Raw genomic sequence first — 16,009 nt, forward strand, 5'->3', positions numbered from 1 at the left:
GCTATGCTATATTGATGAAATGCTGAGAACAGAGGACCTGTCATCATCCCGGAAGTGGCGGCGCTCCTTTGCAGCCGCGGCTCGCCTGCAGCCCGTTTGTCTTTTGTTTTGTTTTCTTTTGTCCCGTTGTTACAGTTTATTTCAGTTTATTTTAGTTGTGTATGTGTGGGGGGGTGGGAGAAACATCTTTTTTGACACTTCCTTCGGAGGGGATACGACCTTTTGTGCCGTCTCCCCTGTCTCCATCTCCGTCTGCGCTGAGGCCTATCACAGAGCTGGCGGCCTCCAACTGGGACCGACCTCGAGGCTCAGGAGGCAGAGCCAGGACTTACCAACACGAGGCTGGCCGCTTCGGGGCTGTGGTGGCGGCGGCGACCCGACTTCGGAGCCTCGGAGGCTCGGCCACGGGCCAGTGGACAACATTATCGGGAGCTCGCAGTTCACAGGTTGGTGACCTGTTTTTCCGGAGGTCCCGCAACTGCTTCGTCCGCTGGACTGGAGGGCGGCAGCTTCGACCGCCCTGGGCCGCGGAATTTGAACCGGCCCATTCGCGGAGCTCGGATTCAGCCGCGGGACTGACTTACTTACCATCACCCGGCGAGGTCACAACATCGGAGGCCTGGATTGCCTCAGCGCTGAGGGAGAGCAAGGAGGGAAGAGACAAGGACTTTGGGACTTTTTGTGTGTGTTTTTGTAATTTATTCTATTGTATGACTGCAGACTAAACCATTTGGTTGCACTGAAAAGTGCAATGGCAATAAAATTGAATCTGCATCTGAATCTGAATCTGAAGACAGAGAGAAAGTAGGCACAGTAAAGTTTGACCTGGTACCCTTGAGGCTGGTATATGATGATAATTCAATTGTACGAATTGCAACATGACAAATAAACTTTGCACCGAAGATTGAAGAGTATAAGGAAGAGGGTTGTTAAAAGAAATGCAAATCAGTCGAATGATTAAAGGACAACATGCCAGGACGGTGGGATGGATTGAATAAGAGAAGCAGCATTGAGTAAAATACTGCAGTTGTGAGTCACTTCAAAAGGAAGGTGATACCAGAGAAAAGGAGATTAAAAAAATCCCTTGCTTGTAACTCCACACGCCTAAGGAAATGAACCCACAAGAGCACAAGGAGAACAGAGTGAAAACCAGCAAAATCAAAAATAACAAGAATGAATTAATTCCCCTTCTCAGCCACACCCACAAACTTCAGAGTTGAAATCAGGTCACCATGAAAATTAAGAATTTCACTTACTAAATTATTGCAGGTTTTCTAATGATTTTAGGCTTAATGGGTTTGTTACTTAATATTATCTAACATGTAAAACTTTATCTTCCAATCCCTTAGTTGATTGGTGGATTTTCAATTTGAATCTGTCTTTAATTGCTATTTAGCACCTTTGTTTTGTTTAGCAATAGTTTCCCTTAAAATAAAATGTATTATAACTTCCCTTAACTATTATTGTTATTTTTCAAACAAACATTCTCACAGTATTTGCCTTTGCTGCAAGGATTCAGGTCATATATTTCATTGTTCTGCCTAATTGTACCACAAAAATTGAGGTTGGATTTTCAAAGCATTAACATTTTATATCATGAAAGCCTGCACTGCCTGATTCACAAATCCCTCCTTGATTAGTGTTATTTGCGCATGTTACAGGTTTTTACTAGATCTATAGCTCTGGTGGCACTCTTTGATGAATAAAACGGTTATTCCTATCATACAACTTCCCATGTGGGACCTACCTGTGGGCAATAGAAGTCAGAAATGTGATGACAAGGCTGTCGTTGCAATTCCTTTGCTCTCCCGACACGCACAGCACCTCACTGAAACCATGACAGTGTGGAATTACCCACAAATGTCTCAACTGTTTCAGCACAGCAAGTTGCCATCCCTTCATGGTGGCTCAGAAAGCCCAAAGTGCAAGAAATCAATTGTTCCCCGAGGGATAAACAAAATCTCAATTGTTCAATTGTTTAGTATCTCCCTGAGACTGTCAGTGGTACCCACTAAGAATTTTCTTTGTATGACTAGAGTTGTAGGTCGGCTATCCTGAGAATGCAGGTGTTCCTATCTCAAATAAGTTGGAAGGCAAAGTGGGAGATGGAAGCACTACTTATAAATGTTGCCCCCTTGAAGATCTTCTAATGACCATTTTCCAAACCTCAGAGCTTTCAGTAAGCAGGACAACCATGTTAAATGTGGTTCTTGTTGCTATATAATAATTTTGGTAGCCTACTTAAAATGGCAGATGAACAATAAACCGAATACAATAAAACCAGGCCTTCTTTCTTAGTGATATTCATTGAGGGGTGAATACTGACCAGTCACCCACTGTTATTACGTTGTTCATAAAATGAAACAATAGCATCATGGTATATTTTGATTGTTTTTCTTAATTAATTAATGGGATGAAGATTTTAGCAGCATGGCTTGCATTTATTCCCCTTCTCTTCAGTTCTGAAACACCATTTTTAATCTCTGCAATATTATGGTGAAGATTTTAGAAGGGAGGTGCAGGATTGAATCCAACAAGATAAAGATATATTTCAAGTCAAGATAGTGTGCAACTTGTAAAGAGCCTGTTGTGGTGCATTGGAGCTCAAATCTTTGGATCAAATTACTGGCCACTCAGTCAGTAACTTAACCAATCAACACCACACCCAACATTCCTCATGAGAGGAATAGACCAGGTGGATGCACAGAGTCTCTTGCTCAGAGTAGGGGAACTGAGGACCAGCGAACATAGGTTCAAGGTGAGGGGGGAAAAGAATTAATAGGAATCTGAGGGGTAATTTTTTCACACAAAGGTGGTGGGTGTATGGAACAAGCTGTCAGAGGAAGTTGTTGAGGCTGGGACTATACCATCGTTTAGGAAAAAGTTAGATACATGGATAGGACAGGTTTGGAGTGATATGGACCAAGCACAGGCAAATGGGACTAATGTAGATGGGATGTTGTTGGCCGGTGTGGGCAAGTTTCCACACTGTATGATTCTAATAGAAGTGAAATTCCCTTTGAGGTTCATAAAACATTTTTGAACAAAAAGAACTCCTATCATCTCTAGCAAAATGCAGGAAAATCTCGTGTCACTGAAAAGATTGTACAGAGCTATCAAATTGTTTGACAATGACAAGATTGAGTGAGAAAAAGTGTAATTTCTGTGAGTTTCAGTATAAATCAGCATTGAATTTTTTGGTAGTTCTGTCATTGCAATAAATGTCACCATTAAAATCTGTCAATGGTGATATTCTACCAATAGTTTTTCTATTGTATTTCTCTTGAGTTTTCTGCAAGGCTACGAGGATATTTTTTGCTTGTTTGTTTAATCTTTTTTTTTTGCATCACGGGTAATGGTTGCTGCAGGATCATTGAAGTTGAACAAAGACATCTCATGGGTATTTAATAAAGGAAGATAAATCTGATCGTCTCTTATACTATAAATTAAATGGTTATCTGACTCATGTGAGATTGCAGGCAGGTATGCAGAGATAAATACTCAATGTCATTACATCTAAATACAATTATAAATCATTGACCAAAATGTTGAGCTGTTTGGGCTGATTTTTAATACACACATAGCTATATACTAGGAGGTTCGGATTATTCTGAGACAGTCATAGATTTTAGTTGTTCCGTGTAGTTTAGTTTGGTTTAGTTTATTGTCACATGTACTGAGGTACTGTGAAAAGCTTTTTGTTGCATGCTATCCTATCAGGGGAAAGATGGTATTAAAATTTGTATTGAAGGCAGAGCTGAGGTTTCTAAATGGAAGTCTGACATTGGTGTCTCTCTTATAAGGTGTTCCAGGGATGAGTGTAGGGCCAGGGAGATAGCATCAGCAAAGGACCCAATGTGATGGTAGGTGAACTGCAGTGGGTCAAGGTTGCTTGGTAAACTAGATTTAATGCATTACATAACTAGCCTCTCAAAGCACTTCATGATGGTGGATGTCACTGGATGACAGTCATTAAGGCATGAGATCTTGCTTTTCTTCAGCACCGGGATGATGATGGTTTTCTTGAAGCAGGCAGAACGGAGTGGGGAGAGATAAAAGATGTTCATGAATTCTCCCGCTAGTTGGTCTGTACAGTTTCTAAGGATGCGGCCAGGGTCTCTGTCCGGTCCAGTAGCATTCTGTGGGTGATTCCAATCATGAAATAAATGATTCTAATCATGAAAAAAAATTACCGTAGTTCAAGAATCTCCAAATAACAGTGAAATAAAACTAAACACAAATAAAAAAAACAAGAATATGCAGTCAATCTCATTGTGAAAGACATCGACTAATTTAACAAGGTGCATGTAGTTTGCACTCAACTTTCAAGCATCATAAAATCATAGGATCATTCCTATGATTTTTCCAATATTTGATTTTAATGAGTTTTTGTTTGGGTAAGTATACAGATATTGGCCTACTGATGGTAATAATATCAGATTATACCATTCAGTGTTTCCCAGGCTGCACCACGGGGAGGTTTCTGTATTAGCAGCCCCTGCACGGACACACAGCACCTCCACCCCGACTGAAATCCAGAGCCAGTTTCTTGCAGACAGTCCCACCTCTCCAGACAACCAAAGAAACAGCAAGGACCAACACCTGGAAAGATGAATGGAACCAGCTCAACACACGAGCCCACGACTGGATGGAGAGAGGAATCACTCCGACTGAATGCTTCGCCAGCGGGCACGACCTCCCATGGCCAACCTGGAGGACCCTCAACAGATTACGAGTGGAGCAGGGGAGGTGCAAAGCACTTATGAAAGCATGGAACTACCAGGCAGAAGACACATGCAGCTGTGGAGCAGTACAGACAATGTCCCACCTACTGGAGAGTGACGACGCCCCCCAGTGCAGCCCCCAGGACCTGGCTGAACCGACCCGACCAGCTGTGACCTGCGCCTGATCTGAGATTGCAACGGACTCGAAGAAGAATGAGTTTTTGTAGAAATCGGTTTTCAGAGGGAGAGATATGCCATGGTGTAAATATGAACAATTAGTTTCAACTGAAGTTGAGAATGGGGGCAATTTCTGTTTGGAAAATACTGAATATAAACTAATGTTCCTTTTTAAGCTTTATTTTCTGTCTCAACCACAATAGTTTTGTTCTCATAATACATGATTTCCCTTCAGAACACAATGTCATTTTGAAAAATGCAATTACAACTAATTGGATAACCACAAGACTCTGGAAGTTGTTGTTTTAAATAGAATACATTCTTTTCAGTTTTTTTAATTTGTGTAATTGGTATAACAAAGTTATTGACTTGTATTTCCTTTGCTGATTTTTTTTTTGCAGCAACGGAATTAAAAGGAATAAGTTCAGTTGGACCAAACAGCACTCCATCTCAAACCAGTTGTATCAATTTATCAGATAAGCTGCCAATCTTTCACCAAGAATATCAATGTCATGCGGAAAGAACAACCTTTCCTGTACCTGGATGAAAAAAAAAATAGGCTATCCAGTTCCACCGTATTTTCTGTGATTCTCACGTGTATTACCAATTACAACTATCATAAAACTGAAGATGATAATACACATTTCCTTGCCTTGTAACCATTTAAGTTTTGATTTATGTTCATGCACCGAATGCAGGGATCATTGGTAATGCTAGTTTTTATTATTCATCTCAAAGTGCCACAGAACTGAGGAGGTACTTGGAAGACTATTGTTTGCTGACTACCTGTGCTCACCACACACCAGTGTTGAGTAATTGGCCTCAAGAAGGGACCCGACACGAACCTATCCATGATCTCCAGAGATGCTGCCTGATCCACTGCAACACTTATTGTCTTTACTTAAATAAATAATGATTGTTTAGAAATTTTGATGAAGGATTTAGTTATCAAAATGCCAGAATCCTTTTATTGTATAAAATATTTATTCTTGAGATTCAGAGATGATAGTGATCTAAATGTGTCATCTGACATACTGATACACTTTTTTTTCTCCTTATCTTTTTTATAACATGAGCTGAACCCCCTAAACTTCTGATCAATTGGAGGACCATCTGTTAAAGAAACAATGAGACATGATATATAGGGATTTCCCTGATGGCAGCCTTTGTCTCACTTATACAACTGCCATCATCTGGTCATGGCTGACCAGGTCACTCTTTCCTTGCTTCGGTAGCTCAGTAATGTAAGACATCTCTGGATGTTAGCAGTTAAAGCTGCAGCCTCCCCTCTTGACCCAAGATTCGCCTTTGCACTCTCCCCTTTTGGCCCGAACAACAGGAATTCATCTCTTACCTCTCTCCTGTCTGGTTTCCATGTCGGCTGATCTACAATATGTTCAAAAATCGTATTATATTCCAGATGGTCAACACATCATCAAGAGATACAATGTGGTAACATTTACAATAGGATTTCACTTTACTGAGGTTTTGATGCAACGCAAATTATAATGGAATTAAATGTTGTATAAATTATAAAATCTGAAGAGGGCACCTCACCCACAACATTGCCAAAGTCAATGTCAAAGTCAAATTTATTCGTCACATGCACCCGAAGGTGCAGTGAAATGAATTTGCCAGCAGCAATACACTTAAAAAAAACAACACACAATACACAATAGAATTTAACACAAACATCCACCACAGCATTCTACACTGTGGTGGAAGGCAATAAAGTTCAGTCAGTCCTCCTCCTTTGTTCATCTGTGGTCGGGTGCCATCAAACCTCCGTAGTCGCCGCTATGGACAGCCGGATATACAGGCCGCTCGTCGGGATGATCCAAACTCTGACGTCGGGACGTCAAACACTTGGAGTACCCGAATTGGCACTTCCCTACCGGAGACCACGGCTTCAGGATGTTATAGGTCGGTGGTCGTAGCTCTTCTCCGGCGATCCCGGGAAAGGGATCACAGAGTCTGGATGATAAGTCCACGCCCCATCTGCGACTTGAAGCTCCGCAGACCACAGCCCCATGATGCCAAAGTCACCAGGCCAGCGATCGGAGTACTCCTCTCTGGCGACCCCCGGCAAGGGTTCGCCCGCCCCGCAATAGAAAGCATGCCTATCTATGTTCTCCATTAATACTGTCTGACCCGTTAAGTTACTCCAGCAACTTATGTTCTATGCAAGATTCCTGTGTGGTTCTTTATGTCTAAGTAAATATTTAAGTTGGGGTTACATTGTAGATGAAAAAAATGCAAACTCACCACCTGTGTGTCTTTGGTTGATATTACAAGCATATATTGAATTAAAATACCATGTGCAGATGAAGAAGTCCTTCAGAAAATTATGAAGGTTAAAAAAGACCATCTCTTTATTTGTTTGCATTGCTGAACTACTCTTTCCATTTGTTTTTAACCCAACAGATCTTGTCTTTCATCATTCTGAAAAGCTCCAGACGTAGACATCAGAAATGTGGACCATATTGTTAATAATATTGAGTAGTGGGCAGTCACAAATTGGAGAAGTTACAGAATAAATAAGCAAGGTAGAAACACCTCTCCACAGCATGCTACATTTTTTTTCCACTTTTTGGTCTGTGGACAAGAAACTACTTCTAGTGCAAAATTGCATATCCCCATTAATGCAAGTATAGTTGGTCGCTTATTCTGAAATACAACTACATACAATTACATTGGCAGTTCTGGAGCATAGATAGATTCACCTCAGCACTACATTTGCTATAAAGTAGCTTAACCTGATTTATTGAGATACAGTGCTTCAGCCCAGATACAGTTGGAGTTATATTTTATTTCCCAATGGAATGACACGCTTTAATATTTATATTCCTGATTTTCCAGTATCAGGAAAAGAGATTTTCATTTAACCTGTTTATCAAATGGACTTTTAGTTTAATACCTAATACAGCTTCTTTATTAATATATTGTCCAAAAAGATAGCAAAGTTACAGCAGAATTCTTTTTGCACAGAGGATTATTGAAGCATCGTAATACTTTGCCACGGTGAGTGATTCAGGCAGAGAATGTTGAATATTTTCAAGGAAAGTATTAGAAAGACAGGAACATACGGATTTATGAGAAGAGAGTTGGGCAGGAGGATTAGGGTGGATTGATCTAACAAATAGACAGCACAGACTGAGTGTTGTGCTTAAGCTTCTGTGTTTCTTGGCACCGTTGTTTCCAACCTACTCTATAGGAAAATCAATAAACTTTCAGCATTTGCAGCTGATGTCTGCAGCATCTTTAAGCTTGTGAACATATCTACCCTGTAACCCTCATCAAGCTCTTGATTCTAATGAGATTTCACTGATAACTTGCATGGTTCTGGCAAAATAAATCTAAAATCTGTTATAATTTTATGTTTTTTATTAATGTTTCATTAAATAAAGAACAGGTTCCTGAAATTCCTGAAAAAGTAATGGTGTGTATAACTCCTCATTTTATTAATGTGCCTACATGGTATAAACCTATCACGACCTAATGAATTGTGAATTGCTTTAGAATGGTTTGCTTAGCTTCTCCAATAAATGACAACTTGCTCTTATGGGCCTGTCTCACTTATGCGACTTTTTAGGCGAGTGCAGGAGATTCTGCGCTCGCCACATGGTCGCCACATGGTCGCCACATGTTCGTTGATGGTCTCTGGTGAGTCTCCTTCATGGTCGCGAGGAATTCCCACATTCTGGGAACTAGTTGCAGCCTCATTATCGTCTCCGCAAATTTTTCAACATGTTGAACATTTTTCTGCGACCAAAAGGTCGCCATGGAGAAAATCGATAATCCTGTAGTCGTAGGTGCAGTTGTAGTGGGGTCGCCATGTAGTTATGGATAGTCGAGGTAGTCATAGGTAGTTTTAGTTAATTGCCTTTGCTGACCGGTCATTTTAATTGGTTCATTGGGGAAAAAAAGGTAAGCAGGTGTTTTAAAAACCAAGGCTAGCCAACCGGTAATGTTAAATGTCTGCAGAACTTCACAGCTGAGTATCTCCGGCTTATTAAAGGTTGTCTGGCTGCTTAAAAGTTTTCTCCACTCCTTCTCCCCCTTCTCCTCCCCTCTCGCTCCCTCTCCCCCCCTCTGACACCCTCTCCCCTTTTCCCCTCTTTTAAAGAACTTACCATATACTGTGCTAGCCATCTTAATTACAGCGCCAACCTTCCTGTTCATCGCGGTGTGTGTCTGTATCACCTTGGCTTTGTACCGTACCAAGCGCTCCCCCCACTTGCCCTGGCCCCCGCCTTTGTGATGTGTTTGTGTGTGTGTGTGTTCCACTCTGACAGTTGCTGTTCCAGTTCCCGGTTTTTCAGGCAATTGCCGGCAACTTGACAGTCGACGGCAGTCCGCTGAAAAATCGCCTGTAGGACAGGCCCATTAGTCCGACTATGATTTTCATGAAGCTACTGCTTTTGCAAATCAATTGCTCATTAAACCTGTCACAGAAAGTAAAATCTAGTGATTAGTGGTGCAAGTATGCTTTTAATAGTGTGATCATTCACAATGGCAGGCAGTCAACATTTTGCTTAGAAAGTGAACATTCATGGAGACTTATTCAATCACATTTCAAATTGTTTTTAGAGATACATGTTTTTCCCTCTTTATTTTCCTTTCAGACTTGACATTGAATTCAATCATTCTAATTCTTCACAGTATTCTCCCTACTTTGGTTTCATCTTGAATCCCATTGTTTAAAGAGGAGCACAGTTTACCTCCACTATTCACGACAGTCCGAGAGTCCTTGCTGCATTGTTATCAGCTTATAATTTCATCAACTTTGTGAGAGATAGATTTTAATATAAAATGAGTGGATGATGGAGACAGTGGCATAATCATTACGTTGCTGGACTAGCACATAGTGAGAACTTGATATTTGGAACATGTTGTGGTGGAATTACAGGCACCTTGCATATTACGTGGGGAGTTATGCACTTGAAAAAGCACATAAATCAAACATGTACCTGATTAAAGATGCATTTGGACAGATTTTCAAAAAGGCAAAACATAGAAGGATAATGTGACTTAATGTGACCAAGTGGAATCCACTTGGTCACATTAAATACAGCACAAAAACATGCCCTTTAGACAGAAAGGTCGGCACAGTTGTGATGGTCTAAAGGGCATGTTTTTGTGCTGTATAATTCTGTGACGAAATGTCTTCTGAATAAGATAACATTATCTTGTTTTGGTAATATGTACATTTTAAATATTGCAACAAAAATAGATTAAACTACAAATTATAATTACATCTTGAGATGTTATACTTTGAGATTTTGCCCACAAAGTCAAAATGGTAATGTTCAAATTGTACAGGAGTTTAAATGGATTCCAATATCGAGCAATTTATGATAAACTGCTGTCAGAAAGGTATAGAAAAAAAGCAAGCATGCCAGGGAGGGATAAAATAATTCAACTTTTATAAGATTAAGAAATTGAGGAACTGATCTGATTGAGTTGCTGCTTAATATGGTATTTGTGTGGTCAGACAACACCTAGATTAGCTTAGAGATATGGTACGGAAACAGACCCTTTGGCCCACCGAGTCCACGCCAACTGGCGTTCCCCGTACACTAGCACTATCCTACACACTAGGGACAACTTACAATTTTTATCACAAATTAACCCTGTACATCTTTGGAATATGGGAGGACAATAGACGATATGCAATAGGTGCAGGATTAGGCCATTCAACCCTTCAAGCCAGCACTGCCATTCAATGTGATCATGGCTGATCATCCACAATCAGTACCCCGTTCCTGCCTTCTCCGGAGAAATCAGAGAACCTGGAGAAAACCCATGCGATCACAGGAAGAACGTACAAACTTTATACAAACCGCACCCGTGGTCAGGATCGAACCGGGGTCTTTGGCTCTGTAAAGCAGCAACTCTTCCACTGTGCCACTCTGCTGCCCTATATTACAGGAGATAAGATTTCATTGACTTTTCCTTCAGCCAAGAGGAGCAGATTAGATAGACTGTAGTATTTTATTGCATAGATGTCAGATTCCGATTCAGATTCCGATTCAAACTTTATTGTCATTGTGCAGTGTACAAGTACAGAGACAATAAAATGCAGTTAGCATCTCACCCAGAAGCGTGAGCACCGAATAATGGAACAGTAGAATATATATATATGTATATACAGTAGCAGTAGTGCAATTTTCGGGGGTGGGAGATCAGTCAGTGGGGGAAGGAGTGTCCGGGGGGGGGGGTGACTGGCAATCACCAAAGTGCAGAGTTAACTAGGGTAACAGCCGCAGGGAAGAAGCTGTTCCTGAACCTGCTGTTCCAGGAATGGAGAGACCTGTAGCGTCTCCCAGATGGGAGGAGGGTAAACAGTCTGTGGTTAGGGTGAGAGCAGTCCTTGATGATGCTGCACGCTCTTCACAGGCATCGCTTGCTCTGGACAGACTCAATGAAGGGGAGTGAGGAACCTGTGATGCATTGGGCATTTTTCACCACCCTCTGCAGTGCTTTCCGGTTGGAGACAGAGCAGTTGCCAAACCATGCTGTGATACAGTTGGTAAGGATGCTCTCGATGGCACAGTGGTAGAATTTCACCAGAATCTGATAGTCACTGGTAGTCTGATGTCACAGGTTGTCCCTTGTCAATTGAGCCTGGCAGTGGCCTTCAGATCACCTAGGCACATGGAACATGCCTCCTCTGGGTACTATTCTTTATGAGCCTATCCATTTCTGCAGACACCAGGGAGCAGTATGCTACTCCATTCCCATCATTGCAACATCCATTCATCCCAAGGTAACACTCCTCAGGAGCTGGAAGATTTATTTAATGGTATGTCCCTTTAAGGGCTGACTGCAAACATGACACCTCCATTATAATGTGTGAGAATTATAAGGAAACACTGCACTGAAATTGTTTGCAGACCAATGCTTCCAAATGTTCTGGATTATTGTTTTTCCTTTTGTTTCAGTCATAATTCAGTATCTCTCATATCTAAGTCAAATGGTTAGAGGTTCAAGTCTTATTTCATACTTTTTAACACTAATATCCATGCTGATATGCCATGGTAAAATTAAGAGAGTGATGTATTGCAGGACAGTCATCACAGGCATTTAGTCAAGACAAAAAGGCTTTCTGGTCATTAGCACCATAATGTTTGTTTTAGGTTATTGTGCACCAATGGTACTGTTTTATCCCATATAATAATTCAGGTACTTGAACAGTGTAAAGGACTTTAGGATTTCTCAAAATGCACAATATAAATGTAAATTTCTCTGTTAGACTCTCTTCCATGAATATGTGTAGTGATCATGTTAGAGAAAACACATTACAATATAGTACCAAACCCTGTCAGGCTCTTTATAATATTTTATAGTATGTACTTTGATTCACCTTGTAGAGGCGAATTTTTCCAAAGTGCATGAAAGCCCTCTCAATCAGAATGATAAATATATCATTGTTCAAAAGCCAAATACTGTGGGTGTGGTAAATCAGAATAATGCACAAAAACACATCATTCTCTGTTTTCACTTCATTGTGTTTGCATTCTGTTGAACTTTGCTTACCAAAATATTTTTATCACTGCCTAAGCACCAAGTGCTTTTTTGGGAAGAAGATTCGATACAAAGCTGCCTGTTTTTGTCCAGTTAGATTTCCATGTAATAAATGAAATGCAAATGTAGGTTTACAAATACAGACTGAAAGTGCTGGAGTAACTCAGCACTTCATGCAGAAACTCCATGAACATGGATAGGCAATGTTTCAGTTCAAGACCCTTCTCCAGACCTTTGTGGTGTGGGAATTCAAGATTCTGTACCACCTGCCTGATAGCAGCAAAAAGAAAGCATGGCCCGGTTGATGGAAATCCATGATAGATGCCACTTTCTTGAGGTAGTGACTCATGTGGATGCCTTTGATGGTGGGAAGGGCTGCATCTGTGATGGACGGGCAGAGTTTTGCCATTCCCTGCAGCCTCGTGCATTTCTGTGCATTGGAATAGCCATATCAGGCAATGATGCAACCAGTCAGGATCTTTCCTGCTGTAAATCTGTTAGAGTGTTCATGCCGAATCTCTTTAAACATCTCAGAAAGTAAAGGTGCTAGTGTGCCTTCTTCATGCTTACATCTCTGTGCTGCGTCCAGGACATGTCATCTGAGATGTTAACACCCAGGAATATGAAGCTGCTAACTCTCTCCACTGCTGATCTATCAATGAAAACATAGCTTATGAAACAGTGAGTGTGCTGTTTTGTAGGTTCAGAAGATTTGACTTCACTTTAGACGTTAGAGATACAGCACGGAAACAGGCCCTTCAGCCCATTGAATCCGCGCCGATCAGCGACCACCCTGTAGACTAGCCCTATCCTACACACTAAGGACAATTTACAATTTTACTGAAGACAATTAACCTACAAACATGTTTGGCTTTGGAGTGTGGGAGGAAACCAGAGCACCTAGAGAAAATCTACATGGTCACAGGGAAAACATACAAACTCCGTACAGACCGCACCTGTAGTCAGGGTCGAATCCAGGTCTCTGATGATGTAAAGCAGCAACTTTACCGCAGCACCACTGTGGCACCCAAATGGGGAGATATGGAAACTTTCAGTTGAGCCTCCAATATGTACCTCTGGTGTTGAAAGATATTTTTCCAGGAAGATGTCTGCTTCCCTTTCCCACTGCATTAAACTGTTTGTTAACTCATGCATTTGCATTCCTTGACAGCTGGAAAGTTAAAGTTAGGTGCTCTTTACATTACAGTTTTCTGGTAACATTTAAAAGAAGTCAAAAGCCAAATTTATCTTGCCAGACTAATTGGCACACACAGGTTTTCTCCTCTACAGGATAAATAAATAATATAGATTAGCCACAGATAGTGTGGAGGCATCAAAAATATTATATATTTATTACTTCCTTCACATAACTAATATGTATATTGAAACATCTGGTAAAAAAAGTTTAATCTACAGGGTGAACCGAAGCATTCAGTGGTCATGCTGTTGCTGTACATATGATCTACAATCTTTTTTTTTTAACATTCATTAAAATGTCCTTCAAAAACTCCACCAGAATGGAGCAGCCAGGTGTTGCATTGACATCAGCACATTAAGGAAGCCAGCCATGTTATGTAACCCTTGTTTGACTTGCTGTAGCTGCTGAGGCTCTGGTAGCAGAATAAATACAGTATATTGATCTGTTTTCTTGATTGCCACTTCAGATTTTGACATGGAAGGCTGGCTGTCACCAAATACTTTCAGCAGCTTTCTGATAACATCCTGTGATAGAAAATATCAAGGCAGCAGTGACCCTGGCTGTTATAGGCAGTACATGCATCTTGAAGGTCAGTAAATTGAATTCTCTCTTTAATTATTCACATAAATATGTAGGCATTATTTGATTTATTTTTGGGTGCCAGTCATTTCTACTTTTAGTTAGATTTAGCAAGATTAAACAGAGTAAAAGTTGTTTGTTTCATAACAAATATTCAGATAAATATCAAAGCCACAGATATTAAAGCTGTCTAGGGTAGACTAACCATAATACTGATACCATTTTGTTCTCTTTCGAAGAGTAGAAATTTGTCCTTGCTTGCTGAGTGTTCAACTGACAATATAGTGGCCTATTTCCTTCGCTCCATAGATGCTGCTGCACCCGCTGAGTTCCTCCAGCATTTTTGTGTACCTTCGATTTTCCAGCATCTGCAGTTCCTTCTTAAACAATATAGTGGTAGCTGTACATTCACTCCATTTCCAGTGAAGTTGGTAACGGATACCATTCTGTGGTTTTCCTGCCAGCAACTAAGCACAAATTTTGATTCCAAAATATTTTTCACCAATTAACTATCAAGGGAATGAGCTTGAATTTAGACATCCTACCTCACCAGAACACCACAAAACACTATGGGTGACTTCTTGCATGACATGATCTTGTTTTTCTAATTGTGTTTTGCACTAATTTCTTGTGTTTGCACAGCCATTTTATTTTAACAGTCTCGCGTGATTTATGTGTGGTTTATGTGTAATTTATAGATCTATGTTTTTGTGTATTTCTGAATCTGTTCCTGTGATGCTGCAGCAAGCAAGATATTCATTTTACTGGCATTCACTGTATTTGTGTGTATGACAATAAATGTAACTTGATGACATCGACACCAAACATAGAGACATGGTTACAATGAATCATTCTTAAGTGAGTGTACTATTTTAAAGGAGTCTTGACCCATATATTTTAAATCTGCTAATGCCTTAGAGCACAATTCGTATGCAGGAATGTACTGAAATATGTGAATATATGATGATATTTGTGGTAAAATATAAGCAATAAAAATGTTGCATTAAATTCAAAGAACACATTAATACACAACAAAAAATACAAAATGCAAGTGCTCTTTGAATTTAATGCAACTTACTTTTATTGCTTCTGTTTTATTACTCCAAATATCAACATATATTCGCATATTTTAGGAAACCTGCATATAAATTGTGCTCTGTTAGCAGATTTTAAATATATGGGTCAAGTCTCCATTAAAATAGTAGCTAAAAAGGTAAGTGCTTATGTGTTTGTGGTTATCTGTAAATAAGTTCCACCATATGGATGTAATTATGGATTTTGAATAAACGTGTCTACCATTTACAACTAATTGGGGAAACTGGTTAAAAGCAATGATTTGCTCAGATTGCCAAAGCTGAATAGCTTCTGTTGTCCATAAACTGTTGATGCCTGGCAATTCTTCAACAGGTGAAAACATATAACTGAGGCTTTTCATGGCAGACCTACAGTACATCAGTATTGAGAGAGCTATAAAGGAGCATTATTCAAATGCAAGCAACAAAAACATTGGATAAGAAATGTTGCATGTGTTCACATACTAACTGCATGGATGGCAGTTCTGCAGTTGTTCATTAAGGGGAGTAGAGAAGTATATGGGAAAATAGAGAGGGATGACAATGAAAGGAGTGGAAAGAATAAATAGATGGCTGATATTTAAAAAAGGTCAAGTGAGGTGGTTAGAGAGAAGGATGTGAAAGAGGAGTAACGGATTTAAACAGGAGAGCATTAAGACAATGGGGAAGGTGTGGTAATTGTCGGGATATGATTGGTGGATGAAATTGCGAGAGAAATGGTGCTGAGATGA

Source organism: Amblyraja radiata, chromosome 6, assembly GCF_010909765.2.
Source record: "Amblyraja radiata isolate CabotCenter1 chromosome 6, sAmbRad1.1.pri, whole genome shotgun sequence".
Classification (NCBI taxonomy): Eukaryota; Metazoa; Chordata; class Chondrichthyes; order Rajiformes; family Rajidae; genus Amblyraja; species Amblyraja radiata.